The following is a 15,132-nucleotide window of genomic DNA, read 5'->3' on the forward strand; positions in this document are numbered from 1 at the left end:
TAACCTTGAATTGTCACTGAAAAAGCCTGAAAATCCTGATTATGAACAGCGACGCCTGTCAAAATAGAGTCTATTTTATTTAAAATTCTATATAAAATACCAGTGGTTTTGCGTGCTAAAGTGAGGCGCGTGGCCGTTAACTGTTACCTATTGTAATCATGGGGTGCATACACACAATAGAATTTGAATAGCCGCGGAGCAGGACTTTAAAAGAATTATCGTTACTGTCGCAAGCAGATGGCGTCTTTGGGTTCAAAAGAAACGCACCATAAGTATGTACTAAAGATTTATCTTTTCAAGTAGATTATTTTGTGGCAAAACGCATTTTACAAAACTGTGACAGTTGGTCATCACATTGTACCGATTACTCATCACAATCAAAACAGTTCTAGACCTAAACTCTTAAATCATTATAGTCTTCTAGATTTATTACGTTTTCCTAAAATACCTTATTCCTCCATTTAGAAAGAGCCATGAATGTTTAAACTGGCAAACTTCGGTCGATCCCAGACATGACGGGAAATTGCTGGTATTATTTTTGTATTGAATCATAAATGGCCATTTTCGATTTTTATTTCATAGGAAGAGAGCATTTCGTTTTCTTTATTGTCTAATGTTTATACAAATTATCTTTATGAACCTATTCGGAATGTCTTGTTTTGTTATTGGTATACAACGATGATCAATTCCCCGTTATTTAAGACCTCTGAAGTTGGTAAAACCAAATTGATGTTTTCAGTTTACAATCGGAACTACAACTTTCGACTAGCGTGTATAAAATACATGTGCCGTGAACCCGTGATGAATATTTATGCAATTTGTTAGAGCCGCAAAACGTTCACCACAAACCAATTAAATGTCGGTTCAAAGCCTTGGCTATTCGGCTGGTTCCTTATCATAATTATAGTTCCAAATCTCACAACCGTACCAACTCCTGACATCGCAAGAAACAAATTCGATGGGAACAACAGTGCATCAAACTTCCTTTACAGTCCTCAAAATATTGTATGGGACTGCTAACAGACAAGAATTTTGAAAACAAAGACATATTATCTCAAATGATTTAAAAGTGCGTTTTATTGAGTTGACCAAATGAATAAACTTAATCAAATATATAAACATGTACTTTAAAGGAAACAGGCCCGTAAGCGCATTCGGTAATTTCCGTGTGTTTTCGTGTACCTGTATGGCGTTTCCGCATTCTTCGGAAGTAAACGTAGCTGAAACGAGGTCATAGCTTTTCTGTTCCGGAGAATGCCGAAACTGCGAACGGAGAATATTCAGTCGAATGGAAATTATTAATTGTCATTAAGTCGATGCGCAGTTAAGTAGCTATAGCTGCAGTATATCAAACGTGAAGTTAATAGTATTTCTATATGTAAGATACAGGACTGTATAAAAACTTGTAAACAGATGCTGCAGTTTTTTTTTTCATATGCATTTATCAACCACTTCACATATCACAGTATTATGATGACGTTGCATTCTAATATGTTTAAACTCTAGTGTATTACGGAAATATTAATGCAGTCTGAATATTTGCACGTCCATTATCTTAAATTGCGACATATCTTCATATGATATCACAAAGGTCATCTGCTTCCGTTTATATGTTTGTAAATACACCGTTTATCTTCATTGAAACAATCAAAATATAACGATCTTAGGATGGAAGTCTTTACTAGTTGGGAGTGAACTGAAATTTCTTACAGTCGAGATCAGTCGATGCGGGTTCGAATCTTGCCTTTGGATGAAAAGAAAGCACAACCTCTCCGTGTAGTCCTTTGTGTGAATGTAAGCTTTTTCACAGTCGCCACCGGTTGTCTATATGGCCAACTCCTCTAGAAGTCTGTTAGTAATTTTAGTGGGAGGATAGTGCAAGATACAGATGACGCTCCAATTCCAGAAGCTTCCCTGGTTCTTTAGCGTGCAAGGTGAAAAGCACCAATGCACGGGACTTTTATCCCAATATTAGTGATATTAGTTGGAGGAGCGTTGGCTCGAACTCACGACCCCTGCTTAGTCAGTCCGAGTGCTACTTCTAGACCACTTCGTCCGCTTTTATGTGCAAGTCTGTCCACTCAGGTTTATTAATAATGATATTGTTATCAATTTACATCTGGCATCGATAATGCTGTTTGTTTGTTGTCTGCTGTTTTGAAACACTTTTTGTCTTTTAGTATTTTTTGTCTTTTTCAAACAAAGAAACGACAGAGAAGTTTTTGTTTTGACAAAAAATGAATCTTAATACGTATTCTTGGCTATTGCTATTATTTATTTATTAAGCAATGTCTACCGCATTAAGATATCTGACTTGTTTAACAAGTGGATGATTTTGCATATAAATGGAAAATTAATTTTATCAGTAATTCACTTAATCTGTCATATATAGAATGTTACACAAAGATAAACTCTTATTTAATTATTTGTAGGACATTGTTTGTGAGTATTGTTGGTTTATTTCATCCTAAGTTTAAGGTCGTTGGTTTTTAATGCGTGTGTATTTTAGTGAAAGCTCATAGCCTCCGCCGACCGTTACCACAGAGGTATCCGATTAGGGTCCTAGCCGAACTCCCAACAGCGGTTATCTCCCCTAGCGCCATCTGTAAGGGGGAGACTACTGCGTAGGAGTCCTGACAGGAGGGACTAAGGGACGTTTCTCACGTCCTTGACTTAACTGGGTCTGCAGAGTTATTGCCTATGTCGGGCAATCCGGGATGATTTCTTGTCATATAACTCCCATGCTTTCAAAACGAGACGCCTATACCTCCTGATGAAGCTACTTTATATGAAGAGAATTAAGTTATATTTTGTATTTGTTGCTTCGATCAATCAGATTTATGGGGGCAGTTAAGGCTGATATAATACCGGCCTCGCATAACGTGTATGGTGATTACAGATCATGTTCGTGCAAGCAGTCAATTTGCTGAACCAACAAGGGAATCAATAATTGGTATTTTACCAAGAAACGGCAAGGGTATAATTTTAAGGAACATTGATGAGTTGAGCCGTGCCATGAGAAAACCAACATAATGGCTTTGCGACCAGCATGGATCCAGACCAGCCTGCGCTTACGCGCAGTCTGGTCAGGATCTATGCTGTTCGCTTTCAAAGCCTATTGCAATTAGAGAAACCGTTAGCGAACAGCATGGGTCCTGACCAGACTGCGCGGATGCGCAGGCTGGTCTGGATCCATGCTGGTTGCAAAGCCACTATGTTGGTTTTCCCATGGCGTGGCTCAGTTATATAACTGTTGCTTTTTATGGATGTCTATGTACATTTACACGGCTTTGTATGTGTTTTGCTTGATTAGGCTAAAAATGTTTGTTTCTGGTATCCCGACCTACCCTAAAATTTGCCGCGACTATTTATGGTTTTGGCGTTAGAAACTTTTTTTTTTGGACATTTTCGATTTTTTTTTATACCTTTCACTTTATGTTGCTCTTTCTTCATTGTAATTTTTTTTTTAAAAAATACTACCTACCATTTTTTTTAATGTACCGGAAACAAACAATATTTTAATTTTAATGATTTAATGATTTTAACAATTCTTTGCCTTAACGCTTACGAAGACGAATCGCCAACTCTTATACTTTTAGAATAGAGACTTGAGAGTATTTTGTGAAATACAATTACTTTTGCTTTCGCCAGTCATGGACTTCCATAATGGCGTTCATTTCCTTTTCATGAATGACCATTATGTTTTGTGGGGTTTTGAGTCACAGCGACACTATATAAGTCATATATGGCCACTTTTCGAGTTTTTGATGGTTGAGAAAGCCCTTCGGTGCCCTGCGTACATTGGTTCAGGCATTTGCAATCACCTAATCGCCGACCTTCCGCAACCCAGCTTGATGGCTTCTTCACTCGGAGAATTCGACGCCCCATGCCAGATTCGAACCTACATCGGTAAGGGGCAAGTGATTTGAAACCAACGACCTTGCTCACGGCGACCCCAAATATCCAGATGACTTGAAAACGTAGCAAATAGGTCTTAAGACCTTAAAACAATGCAACAAAAATTAAATAAATGCCGTCACTGGTAGTATAACAAACAAAAATGATATTCTATTAATTTAATTATTTGGCAAGAGATAATGAAACGGTTTTGCAGACACCGCAAGTGTCAAGGTCAAAAACGTAGCTTGGCAATGACAAATATAAAATCAAACCCGCTCTATTCAATACGATTAATTAGAAAAAAATGATAATAATAAAATGTTAAAACTTTAAACCCGACATCCCAATTTTAAATACTAGTATAGAATTTTCTTTGACCTTTCAACCAATAAAACGTATTGTAAAATGGCCTTATACATATTTTATGATGCCCGTCTAGACAAAACATATTTCAAATAACAATAATACACATACTACAGTGGTAGATTATATCTGTTATGGTAACATATTGTATCCGGTTTTACTCTTATATTGATTCAATCCGGTGACAAATACATGTATAAAAAAGTTGAGTTATGTTACATATTTATAAAGCAAGGGAGATTACTACAAACGTGCACATTGGCTCTCCTACCACAGTTCAGAGGCTTCTTGTTGCACACTTAAATTTGAATATTTAAGTGCCAACAGTATATTTTTTAATAGCGCAAGTAAGTTAAGTGAATCTTCCCAGAACACTTATTCTGAAGAAAAAAAAACAACAACAAAAAAACCCCCAAAAAACTGGAAATATTTGCTAAAGATAGTCATATTTCATAATAGAACGACTGGGATTAGATTTCAATTCAACTTTACGTAAAATCTTATTGGGAATTCATCAAAATGCATGCACGACTATATTTTCTATCAAAAACAGATGCACGTGTAAATAAATTTATATTATAATGACTAGTCTGAGGAGAAACTTCTTATTCCAACGGACGCCAAATCCTTGCTAATTCGCTTTAGAAGTAAATTTTGTTGTGTTGACATCTTTGTCAAAAAGATAATTGATATCAGAATGGACTGTGACAAGAATCGAACATTAAGTCATATATTTATACCGACCAAATAGCTTTTCATTTCGTGTATTAGACCTAACTACAGAAGTCTTTCACGTATCGGCCAAGTCTTAGACAAAAATTGATAGCCAGCCTTAGCATTATATCCCTGTAGACATGGAGAAAGCCCGTGGCGGATTCCTCTGAATATAATTTGAATATTTTGATATACACCAGTCCATTTCGCTGAGAGAAAGGATAAAATGTGTCTGTATTTTATGCATTTGCAATAAAGAATGATATTACATTTCTGATATGAGCCGCGCCATGACAAAACCAACATAGTGCGTTTGCGACCAGCATGGATCCAGACCAGCCTGCGCATCCGCGCAGTCTGGTCAGTATTCATACTGTTCGCTTTCAAAGGCTTTTGCAATTAGAGAAACTGTTAGCGAACCCATGGATCCTGGCCAGACTGCGCGGATGCTCAGGCTGGTCTGGATCCATGCTGGTCGCAAACGCACTATGTTGGTTTTCTCATGGTGCGGCTCATATAACATTTCTGATATGCTTTAATAGACCTCTCAGATCCATGGCCAGAGAAAATATAACTGATGAAAACAACGGATAGAGAACACGATAATAGCTTTGCATAAAATGAACATATGCATTAACTGCAGTATTCAGTTATGATGATTTTGGTGATAAATTGTTTTATTTTTTTATTTTGAAATTTTAGTTTCATAATTTACTGGCAAAGTTCAACTTTCTATTTTAAGTCTTGTCTTTGCCGTGGAACCTCCAGGCTCACTAAAGAACAAAAGAACAAAATTGCTTTTAACGGAGGTAATTCGGCCTGATCTTTCATTCTTGGTAAACTTAATATACGGAGATTCATAGTCTGTGTTCAGACCGTATGTTTTGTTCAAAGGAGGTAACTCCTGAGGCTTTCAAATTTTGTATATTTATTTCCCTTATCTTCTCAAAACATACATAGATAATCAGAGCCAAGACTGATGAAGTCAGAATTTTTTACGGAATTATTTTTTTCAAATATAAAAAAGATTATCTAGTCGGTAGCCAGACTAGGAGATTCACAAAATTTTGCCAAATCTTTGTAGCTCATTAGCTTTCATGTCAGACTTTCTTCACAGTACCGATCTAATGAACTGTAATAATATTATTGTCACCTGGTCCCTCATGAGTTTATATGAGGGTCCCTCATGTAAAATCGCATATCCTTATGACTATCTCCTTAAAACCACTTCCGCTTTAGATGCTTTTGAGTCTAAGTGTTATCTAACAATAGTTATGCCAATTTTGTAGCATAGTCGTCCTGTTGTTTTCACCAACTGCCTTGATTTGTCATGCTCATACTATGAACTGTTGCGTATAACCGTCGCCGATATAACATTCATTAACAATAAAAAGTCTTGTTTTATATTTAAGGCAGTGGACCTGTAATGACACTCGGCAATTTCCGTATGATTACGTACCCTTGTTAAGTAATTCGGCAGTCTTCGGACGTAAATAATTGAACGCACATGGATTTCCGTAAAAACGAAGAATATGCCATAAATCGCACATCCTTAGGACTACCGGCACATTTTTATATACTATGTCTTTGAAAACACAGAAAATGACGTCAGACGACCTTCAGCTTTTCCCGGAAGTAAAGAAAATGAAGTTAACAGGCTAAACTTGAAAACGAAAGTCGCATTTGCATTGGTCTACAGTAAGGGGTCACGCGCAGGAGTCAACCCGTCAAAATGTATGCGCATGGACATTTTTTATTTATTTATTTTTTTTTTTTTTTGCTAATGGAGAGTCATTTTCAGCACTTTCTAACGATTTCAAAAATACTTGGGCTTTAGCACGACTTTGAACTTGGAAAAAACACAAATCTCACAGGGGTCCGTAACGGAGCAAGGCTTTATGGAGATTTTTGGAAAGTAAAATCGTTCAAAAGGTCCTTTTTGATGTTGTCTGAAAGTATCATTATAAGCCTCGGATTTAAGACATTTTCGTCTTTGAAAGCTGCAGACCTAGACATTTCCTAAATATTTTCAAAATGAATTTCGTGTAATAAATGTTGATTCTACGGAAGAGTGGAAGGGCCATCAGACGCTAATACGTTTTACAACATTACGATGGCGAAAAGGATATGAAGAAATTACGTAATTTGCCGATTGTAATAACGGGTCTAATACCTAAATATATACATGACCGCACCTGATACCAACACAGACAGTATTTATTTTCTTTTGTATTCATAACGATTTAGAAGATTCAGTTAGACATTCGCATTCTCTTATATAACTGAGTGCAAACGCTGATACGGAATGATTCCGGATGATTGATGGGTGAAATTATTGCATCTTCGCTCTTTCCATCTCACCGATCGAATACAAGAAACGTCAAAACGGCGAAAAGCAATCAACTGATGTCAAAAGGGACCTTTATCATTGGACGAGATGAGAAAGTTCTACGAGAAATACTTGTATTGAAAACGTTACAAATGAGAAAGATTAAAGAGATAGGCGATTACATTCCTACATGTTTAGTCATATTTGTACAACGAAATGGTCTGCAGAATTAAAACCGTTTTCCTATTTGAGAGAAATTTGTTTGGTCGAAAGATGCTATAAAAGATGATAATAATCTGTCATTGGGTATATATGCAAATAGGAATATCCGGTTTGAGGGTAACTGTTTAGGCGAAAACGAGGCTCTGTCAATAAGTGGTAGATTATTTTTCTTGTAAACCGTATTTTACAATTCGTTAGTTGTCATTAAGCTTGAAGGTCAGCAATTCAAATCCTTCTGTGTTTCATGTAAAAACGACAACTCCAGGTCGTCTTTACGCATCTTTATAGAACATCACGTTTTCCTACACCTATTTTTCATGAAAGTTCTATCATAAATTAACGAAAACATGAAAAGGAAATAGGGGGTTGAATAGTTCCTAGTGAAATGCCAGTTAGCTGTGGTCTGCTACCCTAAAAATGGCGCATATTTGCTCTTGTCCGCACAATAAACACCTACTTCCGATCTTGCCATGGTTGGTGTATTATCATGAAAACCGTCTCAGTATATGCAAAAATGTATTCTATAGTAGAGAAAAAGTGTGATTAAAGTAAAAACTGGGAAAATTAGGATGTATTTACATGGACTTCGAAAAAAATAAGGATATATTGTCAAAAAAAGGACTCTTCGAACTAAAAAAATTTTACGAAGAATTACTGACCTTAATTCATTAAAAGCAGGAGAGTCCTCCGGCACGCGGGTGCCAGATGTGTTTTGCGGACATGGGTAAAATCAGCGGAAACCCAAGTTGGGTGTCCTTTCTCAGTACTTTGCATTTGATATAGAAGAAGCGCTTCAACTGATCTATTAGGACAGTCATTTTTCTCCGAAAAGAAATTTGAAATGCTTATTCCTTACGCAACTGATTTACTACTTTGTTTGTAATTTTAGACATAAATAAAAGCCATGTATTCTTTGAAAAGTCCACAGAAGCAGTAGTTAAATAAGCCTTTTGACGTTTTCATTACATGGTCAAACTGTTTTCTACGTGCAGCTAAATGTTGTATGAATAACCTGTATAAAAACATGTGCGAACACAACGGTATCAAAGCACATTGATGAAGATTGCCTTTGCTTCCTACTATAAGCCACCATTTAAGTACAGCAATTAACTTAGGCCATAGAGTTATACAATACTAATGTCTGTATTGTTTAAGACTATATCGTCAATTGTAAGACTATATCGTCAACTGTAAGACAATATCGTCAATTGTAAGACAATATGGTCACTATATCGTCCATTTTAAGACTATATCGTTAACTGTAAGACTATATCGTCAATTGTAAGACAATATGGTCACTATATCGTCCATTTTAAGACTATATCGTCAATTGTAAGACTATATCGTCAATTGTAAGACAATATGGTCACTATATCGTCCATTTTAAGACTATATCGTTAACTGTAAGACTTTATCATCAACTTTAAGACAACGTATATCGTCAATTGTAATTCTTTATCGTCAGTGTAAGACTATATCGGCAACCGTAAGACTATATAGTCAACTGTAAGACCGAATCGTCAACCGTAATACTATATCGTCAACTGCAAGACTATATCGTCACTATATCGTCAATTTTAAGACTATATCGTCATTTGGCTATTGTACTACTACATCGTCAATTTTAAGACTATATCGCCAATTGTAATACTACAATGTATATCGTCAAATGTAAGGCCATATCCATTGTAAGACTATATCGGCAACTGTAAGACTTTATAGTCAATTGTAAGACTATATCGTCGCTATATCGTCAATTTTAAGACTATATCGGCAACTGTAAGACTATATCGTCAACTGTAAGACTATATCGTCAACTGTTATACGATATCGGCTATTGTACTACTATATCATCAACTTTAAGACTATATCGTCATTGTAAAACTATATCGTCAAATATAAGGCCATATCGTCCACTGTAAGACAATATCAGCAACTGTAAGACTGTATCGTCAGCTGTAAGACCATATCGTCAACTTTAAAACTTTATAGTCAGCTGTAGGACTATATCGTCACTATATCGTCAATTTTAAGACTATATCGTTATCTGTAAGACTACATCGTCAACTGTAATACGATATCGGCTACTGTACTACTATATCGTCAATTTTAAGACTATATCGTCAATTGTAATATATGTGTTTAACTGTCCCGACGGTTTTCTTATAAATAATATCGCCAGTATGATCATTCGCTTAGGTTTTTATAAAAATAGTATGATTTTCACAGAACATGTTAGAATGTATCACGACAAAATATTTTGGTAAAAACGCATACTAAAGTATTCATTCAGTAGTGGGGGACAGACAGGCAAAACGTAAGAATTCAAGATTTGTATCACCGGCTTTTGCAATGCACTGTGCATCATGTAGTAAAGTGTTTTGATATCTCTTTATACAATTTAGTACTGAACTTAATGTATATAACCTAAAAGTCTATATCCTTCCGCCAGTACTCCAGAATGGATGTACTCAAAATCCTAGCTTACCCGAAAAACTGGCAAAGCTGCAGGGCCACATCGTATTCATACAGTTGGGAGCTTACGGGTGAAATTGTTGATGTCCTAGTAGTAAACTTTTAAAAATCTAACTCCAAGCAGACTGCACAAGATGTTTGTTCGCCCGCTGTTCAGAAAAAAAGGATACCCAAATAGCATGGCAAGTTGTCGGCCTATATCATTAACTTGTAAAATTGTAAAAAAAAATATAGTTACCTCCGATGGTTCTGCTCACCTTATTAACAAATTGACTTGCTCGGGCACAAGTCAAATCACTTTAAAATTCTCAAGCGCCAGGGTTATAACACTCAAATGAGATATTTTAACACTTGGTGTTCCGCAAGGCTCTGTCGTTGGTTAATTCATACAAATGATCTTCCACCTTTAGTCAAGTCACAAGTCCGACTCTTAGTCAAAAGACATAATGTTTAATATAGCATGGTCAGGGTTAGAATCAAACAAAGCAATTGCCTGTACAATAACGATGCTTCACAACAACCAAAAGAAATGTTAAAACTCTTTGGAACATGCATTTACCATGTCACAAACATTCACACCCACCCAAATAAACGCAATTAAAACAGAATTAATTGATTCAGTGCCGTGTGCTTCGAGGGGTCATATGTGACTTCTCAACTCCATCAAATATTGTACAGAAATGCAAGAAAGACTGTGTTGGCGCTCCATAGAATATATAGGATTATATTTCCGTCTAGTTTGTTTGTTTAAAAATTCTAACATCACCTTGTTGCCATAGATCTTCCGAGTAACATTACAATACACTCTGGCTAGATTTATCCATACAAATGCGCATATTTAGTTTCAGAAAAGGACCTATGATTACTAAACTCTTTGTGTCCTCACTCAGCTTTATTGTCGAATAACTTGCCTGGACATAATAGTGACCATCCCCGATCTCGATCCTTACGAGACGGAAGTGGCAGCCACCCAGTTCTAGACCAGAAAACAACACTTAATTCTGAATCCTACTTCTTTGCCCTTCACACCTACCATGTACCATGTTTGTACTATTAGCTTATGTTTGAACCGTCAGCCGTTTATAATTCTTGTTCACAAGTGGGCGAGCACCCATTGTCTTCTACGTTTGAGTGAAACGTTGACATCACCGACAGATCAGATAAATAAATAAATGAATAGAAACTGGCATGTTACGAAATGTACCGAGTACGAATTATGTCTGGTTTGACACAACATTTTCGTGTGTTAACATACAGTGTCTATTTCTGTCTAATGAGTTTCAGGAATAGATTAAATCACCCATTTCCATAAGAGATATTGTTATTTTTCAGACAGTGCTAATAAAGAAGATTTTATGGCAGAGATATTTATTTTAAAGGATTCTAACAACTGATTCTACTCTACCAATTCCATTCTATGAGAAAATGCAAATATGATGCTAAATAAATTTGAAGACTTGACACAGAAATCTCTGTTTTCAATCGCTTAAACCCTTTCTAATAAATATTTAACAAAATCAATTCACTTTATTCCATTATTTTGAAAAAAAAGTGTATTAATGTAAAGACACTTTCTAGCCTTTGGTAATACAAATATTTTTTTTCAGTTTGGGGGAAGCAGAAGGATAATAATATTTGTAGTTAGATTCTTAAGTATGGAAACATAGCTGAGCTAGTAAACATTCACCCTCTTTAAAGCCATTGACCCACGTTTGCGTCCTATCAACAGATATAACATAGATTTGTATCATGAAATATGCACGGGTTCTGCAGCGGAAATATTGCGCGACTTTAGGAACGCAATATTATTCCGCGAAAGAACGAGTGCATATTTTTCGATGCAAATCTAATAATCTTTTTAAAGACAGGGTAGAATATATGAATACTGGAACTATTTTCAACATTACAGAACCTGTTCGTATATTCTTACCAAGAAATTTTTTGGTTTGACTGGAGAATTTAAAAAATCGCCCATTTTCTCCATGCATTCAAAGATACTGAAATAAATTGCCTTAATATATTTATAAGCAATGAATAAAAATAGACCATCTTGAACCAAGGCGAGTGTGTGTTTATGATTTGTGTAGATTAAACACTATGTCTTTTGCTGTATTTTGAGAACTTCAGTCTGTTAGTTTCATTTATTCTTTCAACAAACTACTACTCCATGCTTAATTTTAAGCCAGTCAAAACAGTGGTACATTTGCTATTCTGACAGTATAGACACGGTAATCCGTGACCCGTATTCACTAATCATTTTGGTCAACTAATGGATTAATTCAAAACTTAATCAACTGATCATTTACACATACTTGTTTTCACCGAGCTCTATATATATGTCAGAATTTCACCGGAAACATTTTTTTAAAATTTGAATTTCATATCCTTGTTGCCCAACTAAGACAGCGTTATTTAAGCATAAGTATGAATTAAGTACCTATATTTTGCCTAAAGAATAATATGAATATAAGCGCTATTGTATTAAAGTTGTCAAAAACTTGCATTGACAAGTACATGTTTTGCTAATATTAATTAGAAATGAAAGTTTATAAAATAATTATTAATTCCCTTTGTCTGTCTTGGTTGCGCATCCATGATAGATTGAAAACAGACGAACTTCGAAGCTACACGCTGTTTTGAAAATTGCCTTTTGTTTCATATAGTTGAAATATCATAATATTTATTAAATATAAATATAAAACTAGTAATGATATTGAAATCAAAATAAATAGCCCGCATTTTAAATACTTTTATATTAAAGGGAGGTAATTACAAAATTTTATTAAAAGAAATGAATAGGGATCTAACTCTATGTAATGGGTCTTTTTGTAGAGCTGTAAAAGAACATATGAAAACTGAAAATGTCATAAGATGTTGTTCAAATGTGAATGACCACAGGTAGAGTAAAACGCTTTATAAAAGTTTGTTCTCTAAAATCTTCAAAATTTTATAATTTTTTAATTATGTTTTTTATATAAACCTAAACAAACTTTCTGCATGAATGGGATTAAAACAAATCTCTATATAGATGAGATTTATTAAGACTACAAAAAGACATAAATCACTAAAAAGAATAAAATGTCTGATCCATTGTAACAAGGCTTGCAGCTAGTGGTGACCCACTGTAATGCATGTTATACAGTATTCTCTGTCTGATTCTGATTAAAACACAGAATAATGCACGAAATGCAGTAAAAGTTTAATGTATACGGGGCTATTACCTCTGACTGCACCATTGTTTTATTCCCTTCAGAGACCTAAACCTTTTGATTTTTAAAGCACTTTTACAAATATTTATAGGTTTATGTAATTTGTAGATATAAAAAATATAAACCTCTGAAGATTTTAGCGAATAAATTTTCATGAAGTGTTATAATACGGTTATTTAAGTGCGTGTAACGACGATTGTTCTTAGATATATTTTAGAGAGTATACTAGTATTGAAGTTATGTTATAAAAATCAAAAGAGGGCTTGTGACAAAAGTTTGAATTTATACTGTCAAAGACGTTTTGCATTAAGAAGTACGGATTTAGGTTAATCAACTCGTGTTAAAACAGTCTAAGATTTCAAATCGTTAGCTCGAATCCGGAGATTTCTAATCGTTAGCTCTAACTCGGATAATTCGAACACCATCCTTCGTCCGAACTCATCGTCAGGTCAAGTCAAAATACCTATACAATGTATATTGTTCGACGGCTCGAACTACCGATAACTCGAACTACCTTTGCCTGTTTCGGCGGGTTCGAGAAAACGAAGTCTGAGTAAAAATATGTTTGAAAAAGATAAATAAGTTTACATTATATGACCCAGTGACCTAGTTCTCTGTCACAACGACCTGTATTAAAAGGCAGTAATGACATAATTAACAAAACCTCCGACAAACTTGCAACAAGGAAGAAATGTATCTAGACAAAGACGCGCCTTGCTTCAACAAAAATGAAAACTAAAAGTATTGAAAATTCGTATACTTATCGTTTATCAAAGTTCTAATTTAAAGTGAACTGAGTCAATAAAGTGCGTCATCTGGACGCCTGCCATTTTCAATAATGTTTATTATTTTTTTAATTCCTTTTGTAAAGTTTCCTTGCACATTCAGAGCTACGACAAAATCATGAAAATGCACATTTTGATACCCCATTAAAAGGGCTCACAAAAAAAAATAAATAAAAAAAGAAGAAATGTTCCGAGAATGTTTTTTTTTCTTGAATATTTTGTTGTGCCAGACATTATCTGATCAATGGATTGGCTCATTATGCAAACAATACTTATGCAAAATTCAAAGCGAGATGTAAAACGACCTGTCCACTGTCTGATAAAGAACCTGATAATTATAAGGATTATCAAGAAAACCGACTTACCTGCCTCATCCTTCCTCAGCCGTCACCGTTCCTTGGCCATCCATGTGAAATAAAATGGCACGTTCTCCAAACCGCGGAAGTTGCCACCACATCTTTCATGTTTACGATCACCATCTTTAAGAACTCGCACTTTCTTTTCCTTACTGCTTAAGAAATTCTTCGGAGATCGCCCAATTTGAGAAAACTTTGATGACGAGAAATCAGGCGGACGAAAGCTGGCGCCAAAAAGTCGTCTGCGGAATATTGGTTCTGCTAAGCAGCAACAATGTCCAATATTTATGGCAAATTTTATAACAAGTATGCGTCTTTAATTTCTTCGCGAGTGGGATCTTCCCAAACAACATGATAACAGACTGTGAACTTAGTTCGTCTGTTAGTTCCCTAACGCATAAAACAAAACAATGTTTAGATGTTTATTATGATGCGGCAGTAATTCCATTGTAATGTTCAGAACATACTGTTGCTTCAAGAGATTCTAAAATTGGTTTTAATGTTTAGCCGATACAGAAGTCCTACAGAAAATTAATGTTCTTGCTGTTTTTGTCTTATCTGTGTTAAAAACTTTAGGGACACATGGCTTATTATCAATAGTGCACAGAAAGTGGGCAACAGAACTGTACAAATTATGGTAATTTCGGGAAAAGCGTTAATCAGATTTAGGTGTTTGTTTAATATATACCTATTACACATGACTTTTAATGAACAATGCATAACTAATCGACATATCAGCCCGGCCACTTAGTTGGTAACTTCGAACGGGGATATTATAC

This window comes from Mercenaria mercenaria, chromosome 12 (genome assembly GCF_021730395.1).
Source record: "Mercenaria mercenaria strain notata chromosome 12, MADL_Memer_1, whole genome shotgun sequence".
NCBI classification, from domain to species: Eukaryota; Metazoa; Mollusca; class Bivalvia; order Venerida; family Veneridae; genus Mercenaria; species Mercenaria mercenaria.